The 25,645-nt window shown below is 53.0% G+C and overlaps 1 protein-coding gene across 1 annotated transcript in view; it reads right to left on the bottom strand.

Annotated features, from left to right (window-relative positions):
* The window catches only part of GLCE (glucuronic acid epimerase), a 34,730-nt gene extending 14,826 nt beyond the window's left edge, over positions 1–19,904 (bottom strand). The window contains exon 1 of the mRNA XM_054169187.1: positions 19,771–19,904. The gene's annotated coding sequence lies outside the window, so the exon portion shown is untranslated. The remainder of the gene's footprint in view (positions 1–19,770) is intronic.
* Between the last annotated feature and the right edge of the window lie 5,741 nt (positions 19,905–25,645).

The raw sequence follows: 25,645 nt of genomic DNA, 5'->3' as shown, positions 1-25,645 counted from the left end.
AACAATCCTCAGAAGCGAAGTCGCCCGCTGAGCCTCGGAGGGCTCCGCATCGCCTCCCACGCCAGCTCTGGCTTTGCTCAGCAGGAAGAAGAACACTATTTTTACTTAAATCCAGGGATTTCTGCTGAATACTGATAAGCCACCTATTTACTTTGAAGCTTCTAGGCTGGACTAAGCTATTTAGTGCAGAGGGGGAAAAAAAGGCCTGAACGGCCACAGCCCATCTGAGAGCAGGTAACCTCAGGATTTAAAGGCACACCGCAGGCAGGCTCCTCGCTCCAGGAAGGACCTTGAGGGGCTGGAGGAGGTCCAGAGGAGGGCAACAAAGCTGCTGAAGGGTCTGGAGGACAAGGCTGGTGAGGAGCAGCTGAGGGGTTTTGAGCCTGGAGAAAAGGAGGCTGAGCAGAAACAGCATTGCACTCATGGCTATCCGTTCTCTTTCCACGAGCTTCCAGGGAAAGCACACTTGTGCTTGGCATCAGAAGGGGCAGGGGCAAAGCAGCTCCACAGAGCTGGCAGAGAGGGGAGCTCCTGATCATAGGATCATGGGATTGTTGTAGTTGGAGAAGCCCTCTGAGATGGAGCCCAACTACCAACCTAAGGCCACCATGGCCACTAAACCACATCCCAACATGGCCACACGCTTCTTGAGCATCTCCAGGGCTGGTAACTCCACCACCTCCCTGGGCAGCCTGTGCCAATGCCTGACCACTCTTGCAGCAAAGAAATTGTTCCTGCTGTGCAACCTAAACCTTGATTACTTCTTTGTAAGCAATATCTGTCTGGGCAGCCCAAAAGAATGTTCCCTGCAAGGTTGGAGCCAGGTGGGGGTTGGTCTCTTCTCCCTAGTCTCAGGTGATAGGATGAGAGGAAATGACCTGAAGTTGTGCCAGGGGAGGTTTAGGTTGGATATTAGGAACAATTTCTTTCTTGCAAGAGTAGTCAGGCACTGGCACAGGCTGCCCAGGGAGGTGCTGGAGTCCCCATCCCTGGAGGTGCTCAAGAAACCTGTGGCCATGGCACTTGGGGCCATGGTGGTGTGGGGCTGATGGTTGGACTCAATGACCCTTTAAGGTCTCTTCCAAACAAAGCAATTCTCTGACTCTATAAACTGAAGCACCAAGATTAGAACTCCCATCTAAACCCAGACCTAAATGTTAGGCTCAAATGAACACAAGCTTCCTGTTTACTGCCCACACAAAAGCCCTCCTCAGGTCACTCTGCTCTTACATGAGCAGAACAAAGAAACAGCTCAGGAACTGTTTTTCATCGTTGTCCAAATCCTTTGTGATAACTCCAATGATACCAAAACGTCAGATCCTTTGCCAAAGCCCTATTTATGTCCTAAAATGGGACATTTGTCATCACCTCACTCCCTCACAGCTCTGAACGTCCCCAACTTGTTTTACCTGTGTCCTCAACCTGCTCCTGTTGGCTTCTTGGACTTAACTTTTCCTATCATCTGCCTGCCTCTACCCCTGCCCCAGTGAGGCCACATCTGGAGAACCTGGTCCAGTTCTGGGCTCCCCAGGTCAAGAGACACAGGGAACTAGACCAGACCAGGTTGGAAGAGATCATCAAGTCCAACCTATCATCCAACACCATCTAATCAACTAAACCATGGCACCAAGCACTACTGGAGGCCAGAGACTACAGAGATGCTGAGGGGCCTGGAGCATCTCTGTGAGGAGGAAAGGCTGAGAACCTTCTCTGAGAGCTCAGAGAAGAGCAGCCTGAAAGGGACAAGGGGCAACGTTTTGAAACTAGAGCAGGGGAGATTTAGGGCCAGTGAGGGTGGGGAGACTCTGGAACAGGTTGCCCAGGGAGGCTGTGGATGCTCCCTCCCTGGAAGTGTTCAAAGCCAGGTTGGATGAGGCCTTGAGCAACCTGGGCTGGTGGAGGTGTCCCTGCCCATGGCAGGGGGTTGGATCTGAATGATCTTTAAGATCCCTTCCAACCCAAACCATGCTGTGATTCTATGATCACCTCAAGGAGCTGCTTCCTGCAGGAAGATGAGGAGGTTCCAAAGGGCCAAGAAGCTCTCCAGCTGCTGAAGAGTGTTCCAGCAGAGCACATCACTCCAGAACTTTGCAGATGAAGTTATTTCTGGCTCATATTTTTCCACCACACCAGGCAAACCAGTTAGCAGAGGCTGCTGCTGTAATTAGAGCCCATTTATTGCAGAGACTCATAAATCCACCTGCTTCCCAGATGGATTCAGCCATTAATCCCCTTGCACAAACAGCAGCTCCAAGCCGGGGCTGCTGCTCCCAGAGCCCTTCCCTTGCCTTTTGCCAGGCTATCAACTCTTATGTTGTTCCTGCCAAGATTAATGAAGCAAAAGCTGAACCCATCCCATCAGTCTCCTTCCCATTTGGGCTGTGAAAGCAAAGCCTGAGCTGGGCTTAGCCTGAAGAAGAGAAGGCTGAGAGGAGACCTCACTGCTCTCTACAGCTCCCTGAAAGGAGCTTGGAGCAAGGCCACTGTTGGCCTCTTGTCCCAGGTAATTAGTGGCAGCACAAGAGGTAATGGACTCAAGCTGCACCAGGGGAGGTTTGGGTTGGAGATGAGGGCAAATTTCTTTGCTGCAAGAGTGGTCAGGCATTGGCACAGGCTGCCCAGGGAGGTGGTGGAGTCACCAGCCCTGGGGATGCTCAAGAAGCGTGTGGCCATGACACTTTGGGATGTGGTTTAGTGGCCATGGTGGCCTTAGGTTGGTAGTTGGGCTCCATCTCAGAGGGCTTCTCCAACTACAACAATCCCATGATCCTATGATCAGGAGCTCCCCTCTCTGCCAGCTCTGTGGAGCTGCTTTGCCCCTGCCACTTCTGATGCCAAGCACAAGTGTGCTTTCCCTGGAGGCTCGTGGAAAGAGAACAGCTAACCTGGGGCCAAGCAGGAGTTTTCTTCACTAGCTCTTTACTGCCTTATCAGAAACACTTAGGAGATATCTCATGGGGTTATGTATGCATTGACAACTCCTTTCTGCAACTCCCTCCATCAAATGACAGGACACTGTCACCCAGCCATGATATTGTCAGCCAGGCATGACACAGAGCCAGCTCACAGTGAAGCTCTCATCTCTCCTTTGCTCTCCCAGATTAGCTGGGAAGTGTCAGCTCTAAGCACTGAGCAGCCACAGCAGCACAAGCTTCCTCTGCTCTGAAAGTACATCTCCATTTTCCTCTAGCACATGCTCTTGGAGACCTCTTCCACCAACAGAAAGAGAAGATCTTTTCCTCTGGTGCCAACAAGGGGACAGCACAGCTTGGTGACCCCAGCTCTGTCAGATTCATTGACTCTTCCTGCTGCCCAGGAAGTCTCACAACCACTTTGTGCCTTTCATTTCTTCCACACTGGGATCCTTCTAGGAGTTTCCACTAAAGAAACCTCTTGCCCCTCAGCACAGAATTGTTTGGGTTGGAAAAGACCTCTAAGGTCCTTGAGGCCAACCATCAAACTAACACCACCATGGCCTTTAAAACACGTCCTCAAGTGCCATGGCTACAACATCTCTTGAACACCTCCAGGGCTGGGGACTCCACCACCTCCCTGGGCAGCTTGTTCCAATGCCTGACCACTCCTGCAGGTAAGAAATTGCTCCTCATGGCCACACTGGTGCAACTTGAAGCCATTTCCTCTTGCTTTAGCACTTTTTCATTGGGAGAGGAGACCAAGCCCCACCTGGCTCCAACCTCCTTTCAGGGAGCTGCAGAGAGCCAGAAGATCTCCCCTCAGCTTTTCTCCAGGCTCAACAACCCCAGCTCCCTCAGCTGCTCCTCACACAACATTCTCCAGACCCTTCAACAGCTTTGCTGCTCTTCTCTGGACCTGCTCCAGCACCTCAATGTCCTTCTTGAAGTGAGGGCCCAAAACTGAACCCAGGATCCCAGGTGTGGCCTCACCAGTGCTAAGTCCAGGGGCAAGATGAGCCCCCTGGTCCTGCTGGCCACACTATCCCCGACACAGGCCAGGAATGATCTTCTTCCTGCCATGTAGCAGCCTGCTAGGGAGCCCACACTGCAGTGGGAGGATGTGGGAGGGAGTGGTGTTTTCTTTCCCACCAGGGTTTCATGGGCAGTAACAGAAGGGGCAGAGGCACAGGAGCTTCTGCTGCCAGCTCATGGCAAGGCCTACAGGAATTCAACACAAAGCCTGCTCCAAATTCCACCATGGACAGCTGGTAAGGGCTTGGCATGCCTGCTTGCTGTGCAGCCTTCAAGCAAAAATAGAACCACCACCCTTCCAGTCTGGAGAGCACTTACAAAAAGAGTGGGCACAAGACAGCACACACAGCTCACCCTCACAGCTCTGTGGCTCCTCCCAGGCTGATGAAACCTGAAGACATGGTCCAACATCTCACCTGGAGAACAGGTCTGATGAGGAGCAGCTGAGGGACCTGGGGTTGTTCAGCCTGGAGGAAAGGAGGCTGAGGAGAGACCTTCTGCAGCTCCCTGAAAGGACACTGGAGTGAGGTGGGGCCAGTGTCTTCTCTCAAGGAACAAGGGAGAAGAGCAAAGAGCTTCAAGATTCACCAGGGGAGGCTCAGGTTGAATGTTAGAAGAAGCTTCTTCACTGAAAGGGTTCTCAAAGCCTGGAACAGGTTGCCCAGGGAGGTGGTTTGAACCCCCACCTCTGGAGGTGTTGAACAGCTGCAGAGATGTGGTGCTGAGGGAGATGGTTTAGCTTGGTAGCCTCAGCAGATTTACAGAATGGTTGGCCTCAATGACCTTGGAGGCATTTTCCAAGCCAAACAATTCCAGGGTTCTGCCTTCTCAAGGGCAGCTCTTTCTTTGGTGTGGCAATGCCTAGTGAGCTTCATGCCACTTCTGCAGTAAATCACAGCTTATTTCCCACCAAGTGATGGGTTCTGCAAACAGCAGTGCTGCCAGAGGCAGTGTCACAGCAGGGAACACCTCAGCAGCTCTTTCCTCCACAGCTTTTAAGTGCTCCCCAGAAAGCCCAAATCTCTGGAAAGCCCCAGACCTCCCACTTCTGCTTCACTGATGTTTCCAGCTTATTATCAGAGAAGCCCAGCGTGGTGAGGGACAGAAGGGACCTCTGGAGATCATCCAGTCCCAGCCCCACTGCTAAAGCAGGGGCACCCACAGCACCTTGCCCAGGATCACAATGGCCAGGGGGGGCTGGAAGCTCTCCAGAGAAGGCTCCAGAGCTCTCTGGGTAGCCTGTTCAGCGCTCCCTCAAGTATCTTGGATGGGTTGGTTGGCTTGTGGGGCCTGGAGTTAGTTGGTTGATGGGGCTTGGGGTCAGTTGGGTGGCTGGCTTGTGGGGCTTGGAGTTGGTTGGTTGATGGGGCTTGGGGTCAGTTGGGTGGCTAGCTTGTGGAGCTTGGAGTTGGTTGGTCACTGGGGCTTGGGGTCAGTTGGGTGGTTGGCTTGTGGGGCCTGGAGTTGGTTGATGGGGCTTGGAGTTGGTTGGTCACTGGGGCTTGGGGTCAGATGGGTTGGTTGGCTTGTGGGGCTTGGAGTTGGCTGGTTGATGGGGCTTGGGGTCAGTTGGGTGGCTGGCTTGTGGGGCTTGGAGTTGGTTAGTTGAGGGGGCTTGGGGTCAAATGGGTTGGTTGGCTTGTGGGGCTTGGAGTTGGTTGGTCACTGGGGCTTGGGGTCAGATGGGTTGGTTGGCTTGTGGGGCTTGGAGTTGGTTAGTTGAGGGGGCTTGGGGTCAGATGGATTGGTTGGCTTGTGGGGCTTGGAGTTGGTTAGTTGAGGGGGCTTGGGGTCAAATGGGTTGGTTGGCTTGTGGGGCTTGGAGTTGGTTGATGGGCTTGAGGGTCAGTTGGGTGGTTGGCTTGTGGGGCTTGGAGTTGGTTTGTGGGTTTTATTAATGGAATCTTTCCCTCATTCCCTGGAGGCAGCTGATTTAATTTCCTCCCAGACTAATGGGACTTGAGCAAACTGAAGTGGTTTGTGCTAAGGAGAAGCTACCTTACAGCAGCATGGCCACACAGCCCCTGCAGAAGCTCCTTGTTTCCATGCCCTTTGCCAGCAGCTCCTAATTGTGTGGAAAGAAGGAAAGCCCAAGTTATTTCTCCCTGCTTTCTTCACAACATTTAGAACCAGTTAATGGAGGGAGGATGTGCCAATAATGGCTCTGCTCCCTCTAAAAGCTTCAAGCAGAGGCTTCTGAAGGATCCTTTTTAGCTTGTACTGTGGCAAGGAAAGGGCTCAGCAGAGTCTGGTGGCCACAGCATGGTTTAGGATTTGGGTCAGCTCACATACTTAACCTAACAAAGAAAGGTCCTAATGATGCATTAAACCCTTCCCAAGCAAGCTCCCCTTCTCTAGCTCAAACTCAAGACACAGGAATTCCATCCTGAAAAAGAGCCTGAACCTTTTGGGGAGGGAAAAACACAAACCACAACCATCCAGACTTCATCTGAATGTTCTGAAAGATCAGAAAGGGCAGTGAGCAAGGAGCTCACTGGTCTGTCCCTGGCTTTCAAGCCTGTTCTGCCCTGCCCTGTCACTGCACAGAGCTCACAGACCTGCTTCTCACTTGGTGGGAGCACAACACAGTCAGATTTTACTCCTTCCTGCCACCTCCCCTGGCTTTTTCTTCCCCAAAAGGGCTGGCAAGGCCTGAACAAGCTGCCCAAGGGCAGTGATGGAATCCCCACCCCTGAAAGGGTTTTCAAAGCCATGGAGATGCAGTGCTGAGGGCCATGGTTTAGTGGTGAGCTGGCAGTGCTGGGTGAACATTGGAACTGATGATCCTAAAGGTCTTTTCCAAGCCAAATGATTCCATGTTGTGGTGAGAGCCTGGGGGGTCAGGCTGGGCCAGCAGAGGAGCAGGGGACAGCATGGGGCAGCAGGACTATGCATGGCCCCAGGCAGCTGGGACCACTCTTGCCTGCAATTCGTCAGGATGACTCTGTGATTGACTGCTTAGGCTGTCAGGTAATGATAGGACTAAGGGGGAATGGAACAAACCCAGAACTGGGTAGATTCAGATTGGATGTTAGGAAGAAGTTCTTCCCCATGAGGGTGGTGAGACACTGGCACAGGTTGCCCAGGGAGGTGGTGGAAGCCTCATCCCTGGAGGTGTTTGCAGCCAGGCTGGAGGTGGCTGTGAGCAACCTGCTGTAGTGTGAGGTGTCCCTGCCCATGGCAGGGGGGTTGGAACTGGCTGATCCTTGAGGTCCCTTCCAAGCCTGACAGTTCTGTGATTGTCATCATTAGGAGAGGGACTGCTCCACTTCTGTTAGGTAAGGGAGGTTTGAAATTTGCCCTCCCAAGCAGCTGCCCTGAGGGGGTCCAGGAGACCCTTGCAAAGAGCCTTCCTGAGCAGTTCCCAGGGCAGGAAGCCACACATCCTCCCACACACCAACCTCCATCCCTCAGAGGGAACTGCAGGCACAGCTGCACTGAGCAGCTTCTCACAGGCTGGAAAAGGAGATGAAATGACTCCAAGCTGCTTGGATTCACAAGAGGTTCAGCAGATGAGGCTGGCAAACTCTCCAGGAGAGCCAGAAAAGGCTGCTGATGAAGTCGCTGTGTAGGAGGCAGCTCGCTGCCAACATGCAAAGCTCCTTCCCTTTTGGAGACTTCAGGAACATCCTCACACTCCAGACACTCAGCTCAGTTCCACAGGCCAGGGTGTTCAGAAACAGCATGAGCTGACCTCAAAAGTCTTCCTCTGCACTGAAGGCAGAGAGAAGAACTTCAGATTTGAGAGGAATGACCATGGTGAAAGTCAGCTCAGCCTCCTTCCCTGCTCACCATCTTGCAGGGCTAGGAAGACCTGAATTGATTACATCTCCAGCAACCTTCCACCCAATGTCTTGATTGTTAAGAGTGGTGGGAGGTGGAAAGGACCTCTGGAGACAGGAAGAAAATTCTTCCCAGCAAGAGAGATTGGCCATTGGGATGTGCTGCCCAGGGAGGTGGTGGAGTCCCCATCCCTGGAGGTGTTTAGGAAGAGACTGGATGGGGTGCTTGGTGCCATGGGTTAGTTGATTAGATGCTACTGGGTGATAGGTTGGACTCCATGATCTCAAAGGTCTTTTCCAAGCTGGTTAATTCTACTCTAAATGAGATCATGGATTCCAACCAGGATCACCTAGGGCAGGTCACACAGCAATGCATCCAGGTGGGTTTGAAATGTCTCCAGAGCAGGAGACTCCACCACACCTCTGGGCAGCTTGCTCCAGGGCTCTGCCACCCTCAAAGTCAAGAAGTTCCTTCTCATGTTTAGATAGAACTCCTGATGTGAACATTTCTGCCCTCTACTCCTGCCAGTGGGGACCACTGAGAATAGAATAGAACAGAACAGAACAGGTTAGAAGAGACCTTCAAGATCATCCAGTCCAACCTATCACCCAACACCATCTAATCAACTAACCCATGGCACCAAGCACCCCATCCAGTCTCTTCCTAAACACCTCCAGGGATGGGGACTCCACCACCTCCCTGGGCAGCACATCCCAATGACCAATCTCTCTCTCTGTGGAGAACTTCTTCCTAACCTCCAGCCTAAACCTCCCCTGGCACAGCTTGAGACTGTGTCCTCTTGTTCTGGTGCTGGTTGCCTGGGAGAAGAGACCAACCCCCTCCTGGCTACAACCTCCCTTCAGGGAGTTGTAGAAGAGCAAGAAGGTCTCCCCTGAGCCTTCTCTTCTGCAGGCTAAACAACCCCAGCTCCCTCAGCCTCTCCTCCCAGGGCTGTGCTCCAAACCCCTCCCCAGCTTTGTTGCCCTTCTCTGGACACCTTCCAGCACCTCACCATCTTCCCTAAACTGAGGGGCCCAGAACTGGACACAGGACTCAAGGTGTGGCCTGAGCAGTGCTGAGCACAGGGGCAGAACAGAGTGAGGGTGAGGGGGGGGAAGAAGAACCATGAAGGGAGGAAAGCTTTATCAATCAAGCCCAACACAAACATCAGGACTGCTTTATAGACAAGTTCTGTCTAGCCCCCAATGAGGTCATTAATCTAATGAAAACATATCAAGCAAAATGAGTGGAGGCTGACAGCCACACCATCCCTCTTCATTAATCTTGACCACCTAACATCCCTACAGGCAAAGGAGCTATTAAGATGCTGCTGCTGCTTCAATCACTCTGCAGATGGAGCTCATCACGCCACTGTAAGCATGGTTTATGAGCAGGACACCCCAAACAGCTCACAATGGGCTGCAAATTGTTTGGGATGCATGGAACAGCCCTTCTTGGTTTCCTTGGTGCTCCTCAGCCTGCCCACCAGCAAAGGGACCTCTAAAGATCATTCCCCTGCTGAAGCAGAGGCACCCAGAGCTGGTGAGAGTCACAGAATCATTTCAGGTAGAAAAGACCTGTAAGATCATGGAGGCCATTGGGATGTGCTGCCCAGAGGGCTGGTGGAGTCCCCATCACTGGGGGTGTTTAGGAAGAGCCTGGATGGGGTGCTTGGTGCCATGGGTTAGTTGATTAGATGGTGTTGGGCGATAGGTTGGACTCCATGATCTCAAAGGTCTTTTCCAACCTGGTTAGTTTAATTCTATTCTATTCACTCCACCAAGGCTGGCCCTCAGCACTCTTCAACACATCTTGTTGACTTGCTGGAGCATGTCCAGAGAAGGGCAACAAAGTTGGTGAGGGGTTTGGAGCACAGCCCTGTGAGGAGAGGCTGAGGGAGCTGAGGTTGCTTAGCCTGGAGAAGAGAAGGCTCAGGGGAGACCTTACTGCTCTCTACAACTACCTGAAGGGAGGTTGTAGCCAGGCAGAGGTTGGTCTCTTCTCCCAGGCAAGCAGCACCAGAACAAGAGGACACAGTCTCAAGCTGTGCCAGGGGAGGTTTAGGCTGGAGGTTAGGAAGAAATTCTTCACAGAAAGAGAGATTGGCCATGGGAATGTGCTGCCCAGGGAGGTGGTGGAGTCCCCATCCCTGGAGGTGTTTAGGAAGAGACTGGATGGGGTGCTTGGTGCCATGGGTTAGTTGATTAGGTGGTGTTGGATGATAGGTTGGACTCGATGATCTTGAAGGTCTCTTCCAAGCTGGTTTATTCTCTTCTATCTCCAGGGATGGGGATTCAACCACCTCCCCAGGGAGTCTGCTCCAGTGTTTGAGAACCCTTTTGGTAAAGGAGTTTCTCCCAATGTCCAATCTAACCCTCCCCTGGGGAAACTTGAGCCTGTCTGTCCTATTGCTCACTCCCCAGGAGAAGAGACCAACCCCACCTGGTTTCAACCTCCTTTCTGGAAGTTGTAGGGAGCCAGAAGGTCTCCCCTCAGCCTCCTTTCCTCCAGGCTGAGCAACCCCAGGTCCCTCAGCTGCTCTTCATCAGACCTGCTCTCCAGACCCTTCTTCTCCAGCTTCACTGCCCTTTACTGCACCCACTCCAGGCTCTCAAAGCCTAGCAGCAAGGGCCACAAAACTGAGCCCAGTACTCAAGGCTGCCCAGGATCACAGTGCCCAGGTAGATTTGGAAGCTCTCCAGACAAGGAGACTCCACCACATCCCTGGGCAGCCTGCTCCAGGCCTCCAGCACCCTCACACCAAAGTTTCTCCTCCTGTTCAGGTGAAACCTCCTGGGTTAAAGTTTGTGCCTGTCCCTGGGCACCACTGAGAAGAGTCTGCCTCCATCCTCCTGCCCTCCCTCCCCCTTTAGCTCTTGCTGAGCACTGAGCAGATCCCCTCTGGGGCTGCTCTTCCCCAGGCTCAACAGCCCCAGGGCCCTCAGCCTTTCCTCTCCTCACAGAGATGCTCCAGGCCCCTCACACTGTGAGGATTTGTTTCCTCTGGATGGAACTGCCAACAGAAAAAACACCCCACTCTGCAAATGTGGAAAGATCCAGTTGGCAATTAAGAGAGGAACAATGGTTGTGCTGATGATGGTGCTGGGGGTGAACACATTCAGCAAGAGGCACTGCAGAAGATCCTGCACATGGGGAGAGGATAAAGGGATTGACAGCAGCTCTGGGCTGGCAGCTTTGCTGAGCCTTTAAACACAAAGAGTTTTCCAAGTAAACATTTGGAGCAGAAATGGAAGCATTCAGCACTCTGGGCAGGGCTCAGCCTCCCCAGTTTGTGCACTCTAAGCATTTCCATTCTCCACCTTGCAGGCACTGACTGAGAATGCAAATGGAGAGGGGGGTTGACTTCTTCCCTGGCTGATGGTGGTCTGAGAAGATGGTGCCTGGTAGACATCAAGCAAAGGCACTGGAAAGAGCAAACTGCTGCAAAGACACAATGAGGAAGATCACAGACTCCCAGACTGCTATGAGTGAGAAAGGTCCAACCCCTCTGCACCCAGCATCTGCAGCTAGAGCAGGTTGCTCAGAGCCCCAGACAACCTGACCTTCAATGGCTCTAGGGATGGAGCAGCTCCCACCTCTCTGGGCAGCCTGGGCCAGGCTCCCACCACCCTTGAAGTCAAACATTTCTCCCTTCTCTCCAGTCTGAATCTCCCTCTTTTAGTTCAAACCTTCACCTCTCATCCTGTCACAACAGGCCCTGAGAAAAAGTCTGTCCCCAGCTTTCTCATCCACCCCTTTAGCTTCTGAAAGGCCACCAGAAGGTTTCCCTGGAGCTTTTCTCTTCTCCATGCTGAGCAGCCCCATGTCTCTGCTGTGCTGAGGACCCCAGAGCTGGCCCCAGCACTGCAGGGTCTCAGCAGAGCAAAGGAGCAGAATGCCCTTCCCTGCCCCTGCTGCCCACACTGGCTCAGCCCAGGACATGGCTGGGAGTGCTCAGTGCTGGATCATCTCCAGCTTTGCATCCCCCAGCACTCCCAAGTGCTTCTCCACAGGGCTGCACTCCAGCTCTTCATCCTCCAGTCTGTGCTGATACCAGGAGCTGCTCCAAACCACATCTAGCTCCAACCCCCCTGCCATGGGCAGGGACACCTCCCACCAGCCCAGGTTGCTCAAGGCCTCATCCAGCCTGGCCTTGAGCACCTGCAGGGAAGGGGCATCCCTGGGCAACCTGTTCCAGTGTCTCATCATCCTTACTGGAAAGGATTTCTCTCTCATCTGCAGTCTCAATCTCCCCTCTTCCAGCTCAAAGCCATTGCCTCTCATCCCATTCCCACAAGCCCTTGAAGGAAGTCCCTCCCCAGCTTTCTCCTAGGCCCCTCTCAGGTACTGGAACTCAAGGAGCACTGTGCCAGGCAGGTGGCCATCCACCTCCTTCCTCAGTATCAGCATCTGGAGTTTCTCAGGTCCTCACACCTGAAGGCTGGCTGGATGTGGCTTTGACCAGCCTGGTCTGTTAGAAAGAGTCCCAGCCCATGGCACAGGGCTGGAACTAGGTGTTCTTTAAGATCCCTTACAGATCCCAGTCTGACCCTGACACAGGAAGATACTCAGTCGATGGAAGGTCCTCCATGCTCTCTTTGCAGCCTGTGTGTGCTCCAGCCCACAGAAAGCCCCAGCAGGGAGCTGCCTGGGGCCTGCTGCTGGATGCTGCAGGAAGAGCTGACCTCAGCAGTTGGATCTGAGCACACCAAGTTCTCAGCTTTGATCACCTTGGCAATGGACACCACTGAACAATAGCTTGGGGTTCCTCCCTTGCTCTTGTTAGCTCAGCTTTCCTTTTGCTCCATCAGATACAACCCTCATGGCTGAGAAACTGCTTACACAACTCCCAGGGTATCCTCAGGGAGGGCAGGACACCATTTCCCAGCCCTCTGCTGGCTGCTGGGCCAGTTCCACTTCGATTTATGCCCCTGGGTGATGCTCAGAGACGCTCTGCCACAGCAGGAACCGCAGAGGATTTGCAGCTGCAGCAAGGACACCCAGAGCATGATCAGCTCCTCAGGCAAGGAGAACACAGGGGCAGCTCTGGGACCTCCTAAAGCAGGAGAAGATCACATGCTTATGAAAGACCTTACAAAGCTGGCCAGAGAGTCCCCACTGTTTCCTTGCAGGCCTCCCAGAATCAGTGAACTATGAAGTACCTCCACCCCTACCACCAGGTGCATTTCTCCAGGGAGAAACAAAAGTAGGTTGCCCTTCTGTGAAGGACATGGGATTGTTGTGGTTGGAAGAGACCTCTGAGGGGAGGAGTTAACAGATGAAAACAGGGGGCAGGAATGAAAAACCCTAGAATCCTAGAACTGTTTGCATTAGAAGAGACCTTTCAGCTCATGGAGTCCAGCCATTCCCCCAGCACTGCCAGCTCACCACCAAACCCTGGCCCTCAGCACCACACCTCAAACCCCTCCAGGGATGGGGACTCAACCCCTGCTTTGGGCAGCCTGGGCCAAGCTTTGACAACCCTTTCCCCTGAAGGTATTCTTCCTCATGCCCAAGCTAAACCTCCCCTGGGGCAACTTGAGCTCCTGTCACCTGAGCTACAGGGGAAGAGACTGACCTTCACTTGGGCCCAAGCTTTTTCCAGGAAGCTGTAGAGAGTCAGAAGGTCTCCTCTCAGCTCTGGGCAGGGACACCTCCCACCAGCACAGCTTGCTCAATCCTCATCCAACTTGGCATTGAACACCCCCAGGGAGGGGGCACCCACCGCCTCCCTGGGTAACTTGTTCCAGTGTCTCCCCACCCTCACTGGAATGAGCTGCTTCCTCATCTGCAGTCTCAGTCTCCCCTCTTCCAGCTCAAAGCCATTGCCTCTCACCCTATCACTGCAAGCCCTTGTAAGAAGTCCCTCCCCAGCTCTCCTGTAGCCCCCTTCAGGTACTGGAAGACCCCAATGAGTTCTCCCTTCTCCAGGCTGAACAGCCCCAACCCTCTCACTCTGTCTATACACAGGGGGTGCTCCAGCCCTCTGATCATCTTCATGGCCCTCTCTGGACCCTCTCCAACAGCTGGATTTCCTCCTTCTGTTGGAGGCCCCAGAACTGGTCAGAGTTCTGCTGGCAGAGGACTGCTGGGTGAGCACACAGCCATGCCCACTGGGGCAAATAAAAGCCAACACACACTTGGTATCACCTCAGTGAGCATCAGATGCCCATTACCCTACAAGCCAAGCCTGAGAGCAAACAGCACAAGAGAGGTTTTATAGGGGAAAGGTGGAGTTTGGCCCCTGGGCTGCCAAAGGAGTGGTTTCACTCCCATTCAGTGCCTGATTTGCATTAGGTACAAATTAACCAGGCCACCTTTTTGCCACCTGCTGGGAGAAAGGAACTCCCACAGCAGGGTAATAAAAGGGGGTGAGGGGGGCATTTCCCCAGCAGCTGCAGCCAAACCAGCCCCCAACCCACAGCCCACCTCTCACCTCCACGCAGCAGCAACACAAAGCCACCAAGCTGGTGGAAATTCCCAAACAGAAGCTGCCTCCTGTGGAAAAAGGACAACAAACCAAAGCTGCTGGGGAAGCTGCTCTGGACCTGCTACCAGGATCATGAAGTGAGGAGGAGGTAGGGAAAAGCTTAGGCATCTGTTTCCAGGAAGGGAACTAGGTCACTGGAGAGGCACTTAACAGGCTTGCTGCAACCCTCTCTCCCTTCCACCCAGCCTTGGTGCATCAGACCCCAGAAGCTTCCAACGAGCTTGGAGGTGCTGTACAAAAGCACTTGAGGTGGTGCCTGGGGCAGAGTGGCTGGAAGGCTGCCCAGCAGAGAAGGACCTGGGGGTGCTGGTTGACAGCCAGCTGAACGTGAGCCAGCTGTGTGCCCAGGGGGCCAAGAAGGCCACCAGCATCCTGGCCCAGATCAGCAAGGACCAGGGAAAGAATTATGCCCCTGGACCCTGCCCTGGTGAGGGCACACCTCAAATTCTGGGTTCACTTTAGCACCTCCCACACCAAGGACCATGAGGGGCTGGAGCAGGTCCAGAGAAGGGCAACAAAGCTGCTGAAGGGTCTGGAGAACAGGGCTGGGGAGGAGGAGCTGAGGGAGCTGGGGGTGTGCAGCCTGGAGAAAAGGAGGCTGAGGGGAGACCTCATTGCTCTCTGCAGCTCCCTGAAAGGAGGTTGGAGCCAGGTGGGGTTGCTCTCTCCTCCCTAGCATCAGGTGATAGAACAAGAGGAAATGGCCTGAAATTGTGCCAGGGGTGGTTCAGGTTGGAGAGTAGGAAAAATTTCTGTCCTGCAAGAGGTCAGATTGGGACAGGCTGCCCAGGGAGGTGATGGAGCCCTCATCCCTGGAGGTGCTCAAGAAACATGTGGCCATGGCACTTGGGGACATGGTTTAAGGGCCATGGTGGTGCTAGTTTGATGGTTGGACTTGGTGATCTTAGATGAGCTAAGATGGCCTTAGTCTTTTCCAACCCAAACAATTCCATGGTTTTATGGTGACATGCCTGAAACAGCCTCTTGTTTGGGTGGAGCTCAGAACAACCTTCTAACCTGGCAGGCTTTCAGGATGACTTCTTCACTGAGAAGTCCAAAGCTTTCACTCTTGGTTCTCTTCCAGCCCCACTGCCAGCCTGTAAATGAAGACTTACCATTGCTGGGCACCAGCCAGGGTCAAGGCAATGGGCTCCAGCAAGCTTTTGCAGCCCTGGTTTAATCAAGGCAGCCCTTCAGCACATGCTGAGCTGCTCTGTTTGCCTCAACTCCACTCCTCAACTCTACACCAACAGCTTTGCTGCTGCTGCTTTTCCCCCACCCTGGCAGGATTAATTATCAGGCTGCCCAAATCACCTCCCTCCCCCCCATTAACTGATGCAATGTCATTTAAAACAGATTAAACACAGCAATAGCCCCAAACTTCAGCATGTGAATAATTCATGGAGCCATAACATTCCACATAAAACCAGGGAAATTCTGCACACTGGGTTGTGGGGATTTCCCCCTCCCCATCTACCCCTTTCCCTTGTATTAAGGCTTTTTGGATGCCAACATTGAACTTTAGGGCAATTAATAGCTGAGACAGTTCTAAGAGCAGCAAAATGATGTTGAGCATCTGCTTCAAAGCAGTTTCAGCCCCATCCATCACACACAGGAAAACAGGATCAAGCCAGGAGCCTGTGAATAACTCAGCTTCTTTTTTTTCTCCTCCAGGATTCCATCTAGACTGCTTCCAAAGATGCATAATACCCCTGACTACATTAACACATTAAAGCTCTGGAGATTGCCATCAGGGCTTCTGCAGCTTAATTTCATCTGTCCCTCACAATTCAGATCTTCAGCTGCTTTCATCCTAAAAACACACACACACACAGAAAAACCCCCAGCCCACCCAACCCAACAATCTCATCACTCCACTGTAAAAAAACAACCCCTCCTGATGCTCACAGCAGCAGATTGCCAAGCGTGGTTAAGAGGATATGGCAGCAAAACTTTATAGGAGCATCCTCTCTGAGTCTAGTGGCTGGATGGTAATGAAAAGAAGAAGAAGCAGCAGTCAGGCACTAGTGGTGTCCCCCAGGGATCAGTGCTGGGCCCCATCCTCTTTAACATCTTCACTGATGATCTGGATGAGGGGGTTGAGTCAGTCATCAGCAAGTTTGCAGATGACACCAAGGTGGGAGCAGGAGTTGATCAGTTAGAGGGCAGAAGGGCTCTGCAGAGGGACCTTGACTGGCTGGGCAGATGGGCAGAGTCCAACAGGATGGCATTCAACAAGTCCAAGTGCCAGGTGCTGCACTTTGGCCACGGCAACCCCATGCAGAGCTACAGGCTGGGGTCAGAGTGGCTGAGAGCTGCCAAACAGAGAGGGACCTGGGGATGCTGGTTGACAGCTGCCTAAACATGAGCCAGCAGTATGCCCAGGTGGCCAAGAAGGCCAATGGCATCCTGGCCTGCATCAAGAATAGTGTGGCCAGCAGGAGCAGGGAAGTCATTGTGCCCCTGGACTCTGCATTGGTTAGGCCACACCTTGAGTCCTGTGTCCAGTTCTGGGCCCCTCAGTTTAAGAAGGACATTGAGACTCTTGAAGGTGTCCAGAGAAGGGCAATGAGGCTGGGGAGAGGCCTTGAGCACAGCCCTGTGAGGAGAGGCTGAGGGAGCTGGGGTTGCTTAGCCTGGAGAAGAGGAGGCTCAGAGGAGACCTCATTGCTTTCTACAACTACCTGAAGGGAGGTTGTAGCCAGGTGGGGGTTGGTCTTTTGTCCCAGGCAACCAGCACCAGAACAAGAGGACACAGTCTCAAGCTGTTCTAGGGGAGGTTTAGGCTGGAGGTGAGGAGAAAGCTCTTCCCAGAGAGAGCTGTTAGCCATTGGAATGTGCTGCCCAGGGAGGTGATGGGGGTGTTCAAGAGGGGATTGGAGGTGGCACTTGGTGCCATGGTCTAATCATGAGGTCTGTCGTGACAGGTTGGACTTGGTGACCTTTGAGGTCTCTTCCAACCTTGGTGATACTGTGAAGGGGGGGGGAAGAAAAGAGAATCCAACAAATTCTGTGCTCAGTTAAGCTTGAACAGGGAAGTCAGGGAAGGATGAGATGAGTTTGACAAGTCAGTTCAGGAGGAGACCTCCGAACGTAGCAAGGGAGAGAGAGAGAGGGAGAAGAGGAAATAAAGAAACAAACTCTAAGCAATTGATATAAAAATAAATACCAGAGACCACAAGGGACTGAGCTTGTTTGTTTTCTCCTGCAGCTGCAGCCACACAAAATGGATGTGTGGTTTTGGGGGGGGGGGGTTGTTTTTTGCCAACACCCCCTGAATTTTCTGAACAACTTGGGCTCATTTCCTCACTCCCCACTGCAGGTTTTAATTGCTAACACATATGCTCTTTCTGGGTTTGTTGGGGCTTTTTTTCCCCCACCCCCCACCCCTGCTCACTCAAAAAGTAATGAGAGGGCTTCAAACATTCCCTGCCCTTAGACAGGGCTGGCTGCAGAGAGTAATTGGAAGTGACAGCTCGCTGAGGGCTTGACGTGTGGCCACGGAGCTAACAGGCAGATTCACTCCCACCCCCACCCCCTAAGCTGAACAAATGCAGCCTGAAAATAATAAATAACCCCCCAATTCACCCATTTCAGAAGCTGCACACGGGGAGCAGCATGTATTAATTACTGGGCAGAAGTTTAAAGTTCCCTTTAATCATGTGGAAAGGCTTTGAAATCCTCCTGGCTGGCGGAGCGGCTCCCAAAGAGCTTTCATCTCGCACAGGAGCGAGGGCTGGGAACCTCCAGAGGAGATTTGCTACCTTCCAGGTTTGGGATCAAGCCTTTTGAATGAGGTTTCTTAAAGTTGTACACAGGCAGATATGCCCCAGCTGGGAAAGAAAGGAGAAGAAAAATCATCACTGAATTTAACTCAAGGTAAAGAAAGGAAGGGAGGAAAAAAAACATCACCTAATTTAACCCAGGATAAAGAAAATAGGGGGGGGGGGGCAGAATCATCACTGAATTTAGCCCAAGGTAAAGAGAGTAGGGGGGAAGAAAATCATCACTGAATTTACCTCAAGGTAAAGAAAGTAGGACAAAAATCATCACTGAATTTACCTCAAGGTAAAGAGAGTAGGGACAAAATCATCACTGAATTTACCTCAAGGTAAAGAAAGTAGGACAAAAATCATCACTGAATTTAGCCCAAGGTAAAGATAGGGAAAAAATCATCACTGAATTTACCTCAAGGTAAAGAAAGTAGGGAAAAAATCATCACTGAATTTAGCCCCAGCTGGTAAAGAAAGAAGGGGGGGAAGAAAATCATCACTGAAGTTACCTCAAGGTAAAGAAAATAGGGGGGAAAAAAAATCATCACTGAATTTAACCCAAGGTAAAGAAAGTAGAACAAAAATCATGACTGAATTTACCTCAAGGTAAAGAAAGTAGAACAAAAATCATCACTGAATTTACCTCAAGGTAAAGAAAGTAGGGGGAAAGAAAATCATCACTGAATTTAGCCCAAGGTAAAGAAAGTAGGGGGAAAAATCATCACTGAATTTAGCCCAAGGTAAAGAAAGTAGGGGGGAAGAAAATCATCACTGAATTTACCTTAAAGAGAGTAGAACAAAAATCATCACTGAATTTACCTCAAGGTAAAGAGAATAGAACAAAAATCATCACTGAATTTAACCCAAGGTAAAGAAAGTAGGGGGGAAGAAAATCATCACTGAATTTACCTCAAGGTAAAGAGAGTAGGGCAAAACAAAACACCAAACCCCCCACAAACCAAAAATCAAACCAAGCCTGAATTTAACCAGAGGAGAAACTTCAGTCCCACACTGCAAGCCAAGCTTCAGCTTCCTACCTGGGTGGCAGCAAGCACCCCAAAGCCTCTGTGCCAAACCAAGAGGTTACAAACCCTGCCCCTTCTCTGCCTGCAGCGGGGCTGCATCCTACCCAGCCGCCAAAAGAAGGGCATTAAGAAGCCCCTCCCAGAAGAGCCCCAGGAGCCGAGAGCAGGCAGACCTGCTCTCACACAGAACAATTCCTGGCTGGTACTGGGAAGCGCTCACACCGGAGTAATTTACGGCTGCCATGGTAACATCACCACAGCTCACCCAGCCTCATGACACTCACGCACCTACTACCTCTCCACACTCAGATTCTTCACCACCTCCACCTTTCCCCCCCACCCCCCATCTCCACGCCAGCATCCTCCCCAACTTCCCAAGCTTACCTACCATCCAGAGAGGCAACAGAAAAACCCCCTGGAGAGAAGGGTTTAGGCAGCAGAGCCACACCACCAGCAGCCCGAGCTCTTCTCTGCCCCGGCAGCACGACCAAGCTGGTGGCGGAGAACCCGCGCTGAGCGGCTTGAGTCCTCCCCGCTCTGAACGTGGGGGCACCAGGGCACCTCCTGCAAACCTCCCCCCCGGCCCCCAGCCGCAGCTGCCAGTTACCAAACGGGATGAGCGCTAACCGTTCAGGCATCCCCGGCAGGCTAAGCCTTGACGACACAGCCAACTCCAGCCCCACAGCGAGCGCAAGGCAATTAACACCGAAAGCAGACGTCGGGGAGGCAGGGGCAATCTGCTCTTTTCTTACCTTAAGCAAAAGGAGGGCCTGGAATCCTAATGCATCTCAGCGAGTTGTCGGGGGGGTTTGTTTCCTTCCAACTTCAAACCCGCATCAGTCGGTGCTTTAAAGCGATTTCCCTACAGGAAAGACGTGGAGAAGGGGGGGGGAGGAGGAAAAAGATAATCATGAAGTGCTTAAGGAAGAAAAAGGGGAAAAAACGAAGCACTTAAGGATCTGCAGCAGCCGCGGGAGTGGATTTGCACAAGCACACACCACCCCCGAGCTGTGAAAAGCCTTTGATTCAGCCCTGCCTGCCCTTCAGAGGCATTGCAAGGCTCAGCTCTTGACATGCAGAAATCACCCAAGGATCAAGAGCATAAATGTCACTTCCTCCAGGCAGGCACCGCGACTGCAAAAGGAGCCTTAATCTGCTCTCCCCACCTCAATCCTCCCCCAACCGAAGAGGAAATCCGAACATCTGCCTCGCTCCCAGCTTTTCTGAAGCCTTCCCGTTCCAAACCCTCCTCTCTCTCTCTCTCTCACAAGGATCCCAGTTGCAGCTAAAATCAAAACAAACCCCACGATGTAGTTTCACTTGAGAAGCTGTGTAAGGGCACGATTCTAACCACCCCCACAGCCACTCCAGGAGAGGGAAGGGGGGGTGGAAAAAAAAAAGCTAATAAAGCAGAAGTCAAAGCCTAACCTTGAAACAAATTACAGCTGGCTACATCTGAGCAGGAGCAGAAGCTTTGGAATGATTAAATGAGCTTCAGAAGGGATTTAACTAACCAAATTCCATTGCAACAGCTTTTATTTATAGGATGTGCCCCCTGAAAGATTTGCTAAGGGGTTTTTTTTTTGACCCCCATGGCCTTTGTTGCTTTTTGCCCTCTTTCCTCACCAAATCCCACAAATATTGCCACTTTTTGCCCTCCTTCCTTATGAAAACCCACAAACATTGCCCTTTCCCCCCTTTCCCTACCAAATTCCACCACACTGCCTCTTTCTGCCCTCCTCCCTCGCCCAGTCCCACCACACTGCCCCCTTCTGCCCTCCTCCCTCACCCAGTCCCACCACACTGCCCCTTTCTGCCCTCTCCCCTCACCCAGTCCCACCACACTGCCTCTTTCTGCCCTCCTCCCTCACCCAGTCCCACCACACTGCCTCTTTCTGCCCTCCTCCCTCACCCAGTTCCACCACACTGCCCCCTTCTGCCCTCTCCCCTCGCCCAGTCCCACCACACTGCCCCCTTCTGCCCTCCTCCCTCACCCAGTCCCACCACACTGCCCCCTTCTGCTCTCCTCCCTTACCCAGTCCCACCACACTGCCCCCTTCTGCCCTCCTCCCTCACCCAGTCCCATCACACTGCCTCCTTCTGCCCTCTCCCCTCACCCAATCCAACACCACTGCCTTTTGTTGCCCCCTTTTCCTCACCCAATCCAACCAGTATGATTTGCCCTTTTTCCTCAATCAGATCCCAACAAACTTAGGGAGGCTGGAGGATGTTTGTTTACCTTTCTATTGAGCTGCACTTTATCACAGAATCACCAAGGCTGGAAGAGACCTCAAAGATCACAGAGTCCAACCCATCACCACAGACCTCCTGACTAAACCACGGCACCGAGTGCCACCTCCAACCCCCTCTTGAACACCTCCAGGGACGGCAACTCCACCACCTTCCCTGGGCAGCCCATTCCGATGGCTAACGTGCAAGCCACCCAAAAGCCCCTTAAAACACAAAAAAAGGAGATGTCACACAATCATTAGGGTGGGAAGAGACCTTTCAAGCCCAAGCCACATCCCAAATCCCTGAGAGGGGTGGATCCCGGAGCAAGCAGGACGCACAGGCCACGCTGTTAACTCCTCAAACGGCATTTCAGTGATCTCTGCCCTCCCTCAGCTTGGCAACCCCGTGGAGGATTCCTCTCTTATTAGCTCTCTGCATCCTCCCCCCCGCATTTTCAGCTGAAACAAACACTCCTCTGTCGGGAGCTTGCCTTGCAGAAGTCGTGCTGGCAAAGGATTCTCCCACAAGGAGGCTCATTCAGGCGCTCAGGTGGCCAGCGCCACACCTGGGATCTTTTACCAGCCTAGTGGGAGGCCCTCCCCCTTTCCCCTCTTGAATCAGCTCACTAAAAAGCAAACTTCTCCCCCATTCAAAACTGCTCCTTAAGCCTGGCATGCTGATATTTTTTTTTTTGCTTCTAATCCTCTTGCTGGAGGCTCGATTTCATAAACAAAGGAGGCTCCAGTAACTCCAACCTCCGCCTCCAAGAGCTGCGCTGTGGCTGTCGGGGAGCTCGCTGCAAGGCAGGCAGAGAGCGTTTCTCCAGCTCCCCTCCCTCCCACCCACCCCCCTTGCCGAGGCCTGAAAGCCCTGTGTCTTGCTTTTTAAATGCTGATAACTCCTCTGTTTCTTTTTCCTCTCTCCTTTAGAGGATTAGAGCCCACAGCCACCCAGACGTTTTGATTAGTGCATCACGCACCATTAAATTGTCAGCTCGCCTTCCACGCTTCTCCTGGAGGGGAAACAAAAACACACACACAGAGCACACCCAACAACAAAACCCCCAGCTACTAAAGAGGTGGCCTTCAAAACATCTTCACAACAAAACCACTCATTTTCCTTGGCACTTACTTAGAAACCCCAGCAAACAAAAGCCAAGACCCCCAACCGATGAAGCCCCCACGTGGGGTTTTCTACCCAGCCAGGCTGCAGAATCACACAGAATGGGGTGGGTTGGAAGGGACCACAGAGACCAGACAGCCCCAAGCCCCACCAGCCAGCCCCAAGCCCTTCATAGAATCAATAAGTTTGGAAAAGACCTCAAAGATCATCCAGTCCAACCTGTCACCCAACACCTCAGGACTACTAAACCATGGCACCAAGTGCCACCTCCAGTCCCCTCTTGAACACCTCCAGGGATGGGGACTCCACCAACCCCCTGGGCAGCACATTCCAATGGCTAACAACTCTCTCTGGGAAGAACTTTCTCCTCACCTCCAGCCTAAACTTCCCCTGGCACAGCTTGAGACTGTGTCCTCTTGTTCTGGTGCTGGGTGCCTGGGAGAAGAGCCCAACCCCCACCTGGCTACAACCTCCCTTCAGGGAGTTGTAGAGAGCAAGAAGGTCTCCCCTGAGCCTCCTCTTCTCCAGGCTAAGCAACCCCAGCTCCCTCAGCCTCTCCTCACAGGGCTGTGCTCCAGACCCCTCCCCAGCTTTGTTGCCCTTCTCTGGACACCTTCCAGCACCTCAACATCTTTCCTAAACTGAGGGGCCCAGGACTGGACACAGGACTCAAGGTGTGGCCTAACCAGTGTAGGGTACAGGGGCACAATGACCTCCCTGCTCCTGCTGGCCACACTGTTCCTGATGCAGGCCAGGATGCCATTGGCCTTCTTGGCCACCTGGGCACACTGCTGGCTCATGTTTAGGCAGCTGTCAACCAGCACCCCCAGGTCTCTCTCTGTTTGGCAGCTCTCAGCCACTCTGACCCCAGCCTGTAGCTCTGCATGGGGCTGTTGTGACCAACAATCCTGCCATGGGGAGGGCTGCAGCAGAATCACTTCACACACCCCCCCCCCCCATGCAGTTCTAAAGACTGTTCAGCAGGCACATCTATCACAAAACCCTTGGCTTGGCTCCACCAGGAGATGGAATCTTTCTTATTTAAGAGTTCACTGCCCCTGCCTTGAAGTGGCAAGGTGAGATCTCAGCCCTTTTGCACTCTGTGCCTCTGGCAATCATAGAATCACAGACAGGGTAGGGTTGGAAGGGGCCTGGAAGATCCTCTAGTTCAAATCTCCCCCCCCCCCCATTCTGGGCAGGGACACTTTCCACTGGAGCAGGTTGCTCAAGGCCTTGTCCAGCCTGGCCTTGACCCCCTCTAGAGGGGTGACATCCCCAGCTTCCCTGGGCTACCTGTTCCAGGCTCTTACCATTCACAGAATGGTTTTGGTTGGAAGGAACCTTAAAGATCAGCTCAGTTTCACCTCCCCTGGATTCAGCAGGGACATCATCTACTAGATCAGGCTGCTCAAGGCTTTGTCCAGCCTGGCCTTCAACACCTGCAGGGATGGGGCAAGAGTCTCACCACCCTCAGGGTCAAACATTTCTCCCTTCTCCCCAGTCTGAATCTCCCTCTTTTAGCTCAAGCCATCACCCCTTGTCCTGTCTCAACAGGCCCTGCTGAAAGGTCTGTCCCCAGCTCTCCACTTGGCCCCTTTAAGTCCTGAAAGGCCACCAGAAGGTCCCCCTGGAGCTGAACAACCACAACTCTCCCAGCCTGGCCTCCCAGCAGAGGGCCTCCAGGCCTCCCAGCGTTGCTGTGGCCTCCTCTGACCTCACTCCAAAAGGTCTACAGGCAGCAGAAATCTTTTCCATTATGAGACTTCCTCTCTAAACCCCTGGTAGAATTCCAGGAGCCCCTTGCAATCCTGCTCCACAGGACTGATGCAGAGATCAGAGCAGGGCAAAGGTCCCCTTGGTCCCCCACTGACCCCAGATGGGCAGGACCAGGCTGGCTGGTTCCAACAGGTCAGCAGAGAATAAACAAGGAGCATCCCTGCAACAGCTTGGAAACAGTCAGAACAGTCCATCTGGCCAAGTTGTGTTTCTGGCTTGTGGAAAGAACAGCTGCAGAGCCTGGAAATAAACCCAGGAGATTGCCTGGAGGCTGAGCATGGAGCAGCCAAGCAGGTGCTTCGCCCCCTGCTTCTCCAGCAAGGCAAGAGGCAGCTCATGCTAACAGCTTGGACCAGGGGCTGGGACAGGGCATGGCTCCAACAGCCAAGAAATCCCTGCAGGGACCTTCACAAGGGGGATGGAAGTCTTGACACAGTCAGGCATTCAGCCAGCTCCACCAGGACCGTGGGAGGTAGAGGGTGGTAGAAAGCAAAGGCAGAAAGGACACCAAGCAAGCAGGAAAAGGCATAAGTGACACCTGAGGCATCCCTGAAGGATGGAGGTCTTAGTTGGTGCACCTCAGCAAGTTTGCAGAGCTCAGCTCTGGAGTCCTGATCACAGACAGGGACCTGTTGGAGCAGGGCCAGAGGAGGCCACAGCAATGCTGGGGGGGCTGGAAGCCCTCTGCTGTGAGGCCAGGCTGAGAGAGTTGGGGTTGTTCAGCCTGGAGAAGAAAAGGCTCCAGACTGACCTTCTGGTGGCCTTTCAGGACTTAAAGGAGGATTAGAAGAGACTGAGCCCCACCTGGCTCCAGCCTCTTTGCAGGGAGCTGTAGAGAGCCAGAAGGTCTCCCCTCAGCCTCCTCTTCTCCAGGCTGAACAACCCCAGGTCCCCCAGGTGCTCCTCACCAGCCCTGTTCTCCAGACCCTTCACCAGCTTCACTGGCCTTCTCTGGACCTCTTCCAAGCCCTCAATGTCCTTGGAGAGAGGGGACCAAAACTGAATCCAAGGTGTGAGGTGTGGCCTCAGCAGTGCTCAGCCACCCTGCCCTTCCCTTGACCCCACTCCAGCACCCCAGTGTCCTTCTTGGAGTGAGGGGTCCAAAACTGACCCCAGGATTCAAGGCATGGCCTCAGATGTCCTCTAGAGCCCTCACCCCAGATGCCAAAGGCCAGGAGAGACTCAGCTGATGGCTGTAAGGTTACGGAGCAGCCTGGTTAGAGAGCTGAGGAGCAGGCAGCAGAGCCTGCTCCCAGCAGCCAGAACACAACCAAGCCTCACCCTGGCATTTGTCATCTCTGCAGAGCACTCTTCAATTTCAATCAGGTGGATGAAGGGACAGCAGCCAATTAACTGCTCAGGAGGAGGACAGCATTAATATTCATCAAACATCCCAAGCAGACGTGGGCTCCCTGATTGTCTGAGCCCACACACAACAAAGCTGCACTAACGCTGCACCCTTCCCCCTCCCCCCCAGGCTCCATTTCAGCACCTGCT

This window comes from Dryobates pubescens, chromosome 17, assembly GCF_014839835.1.
Source record: "Dryobates pubescens isolate bDryPub1 chromosome 17, bDryPub1.pri, whole genome shotgun sequence".
Taxonomy (NCBI): Eukaryota; Metazoa; Chordata; class Aves; order Piciformes; family Picidae; genus Dryobates; species Dryobates pubescens.
This window is presented reverse-complemented; position numbering and strand designations above follow the sequence as displayed.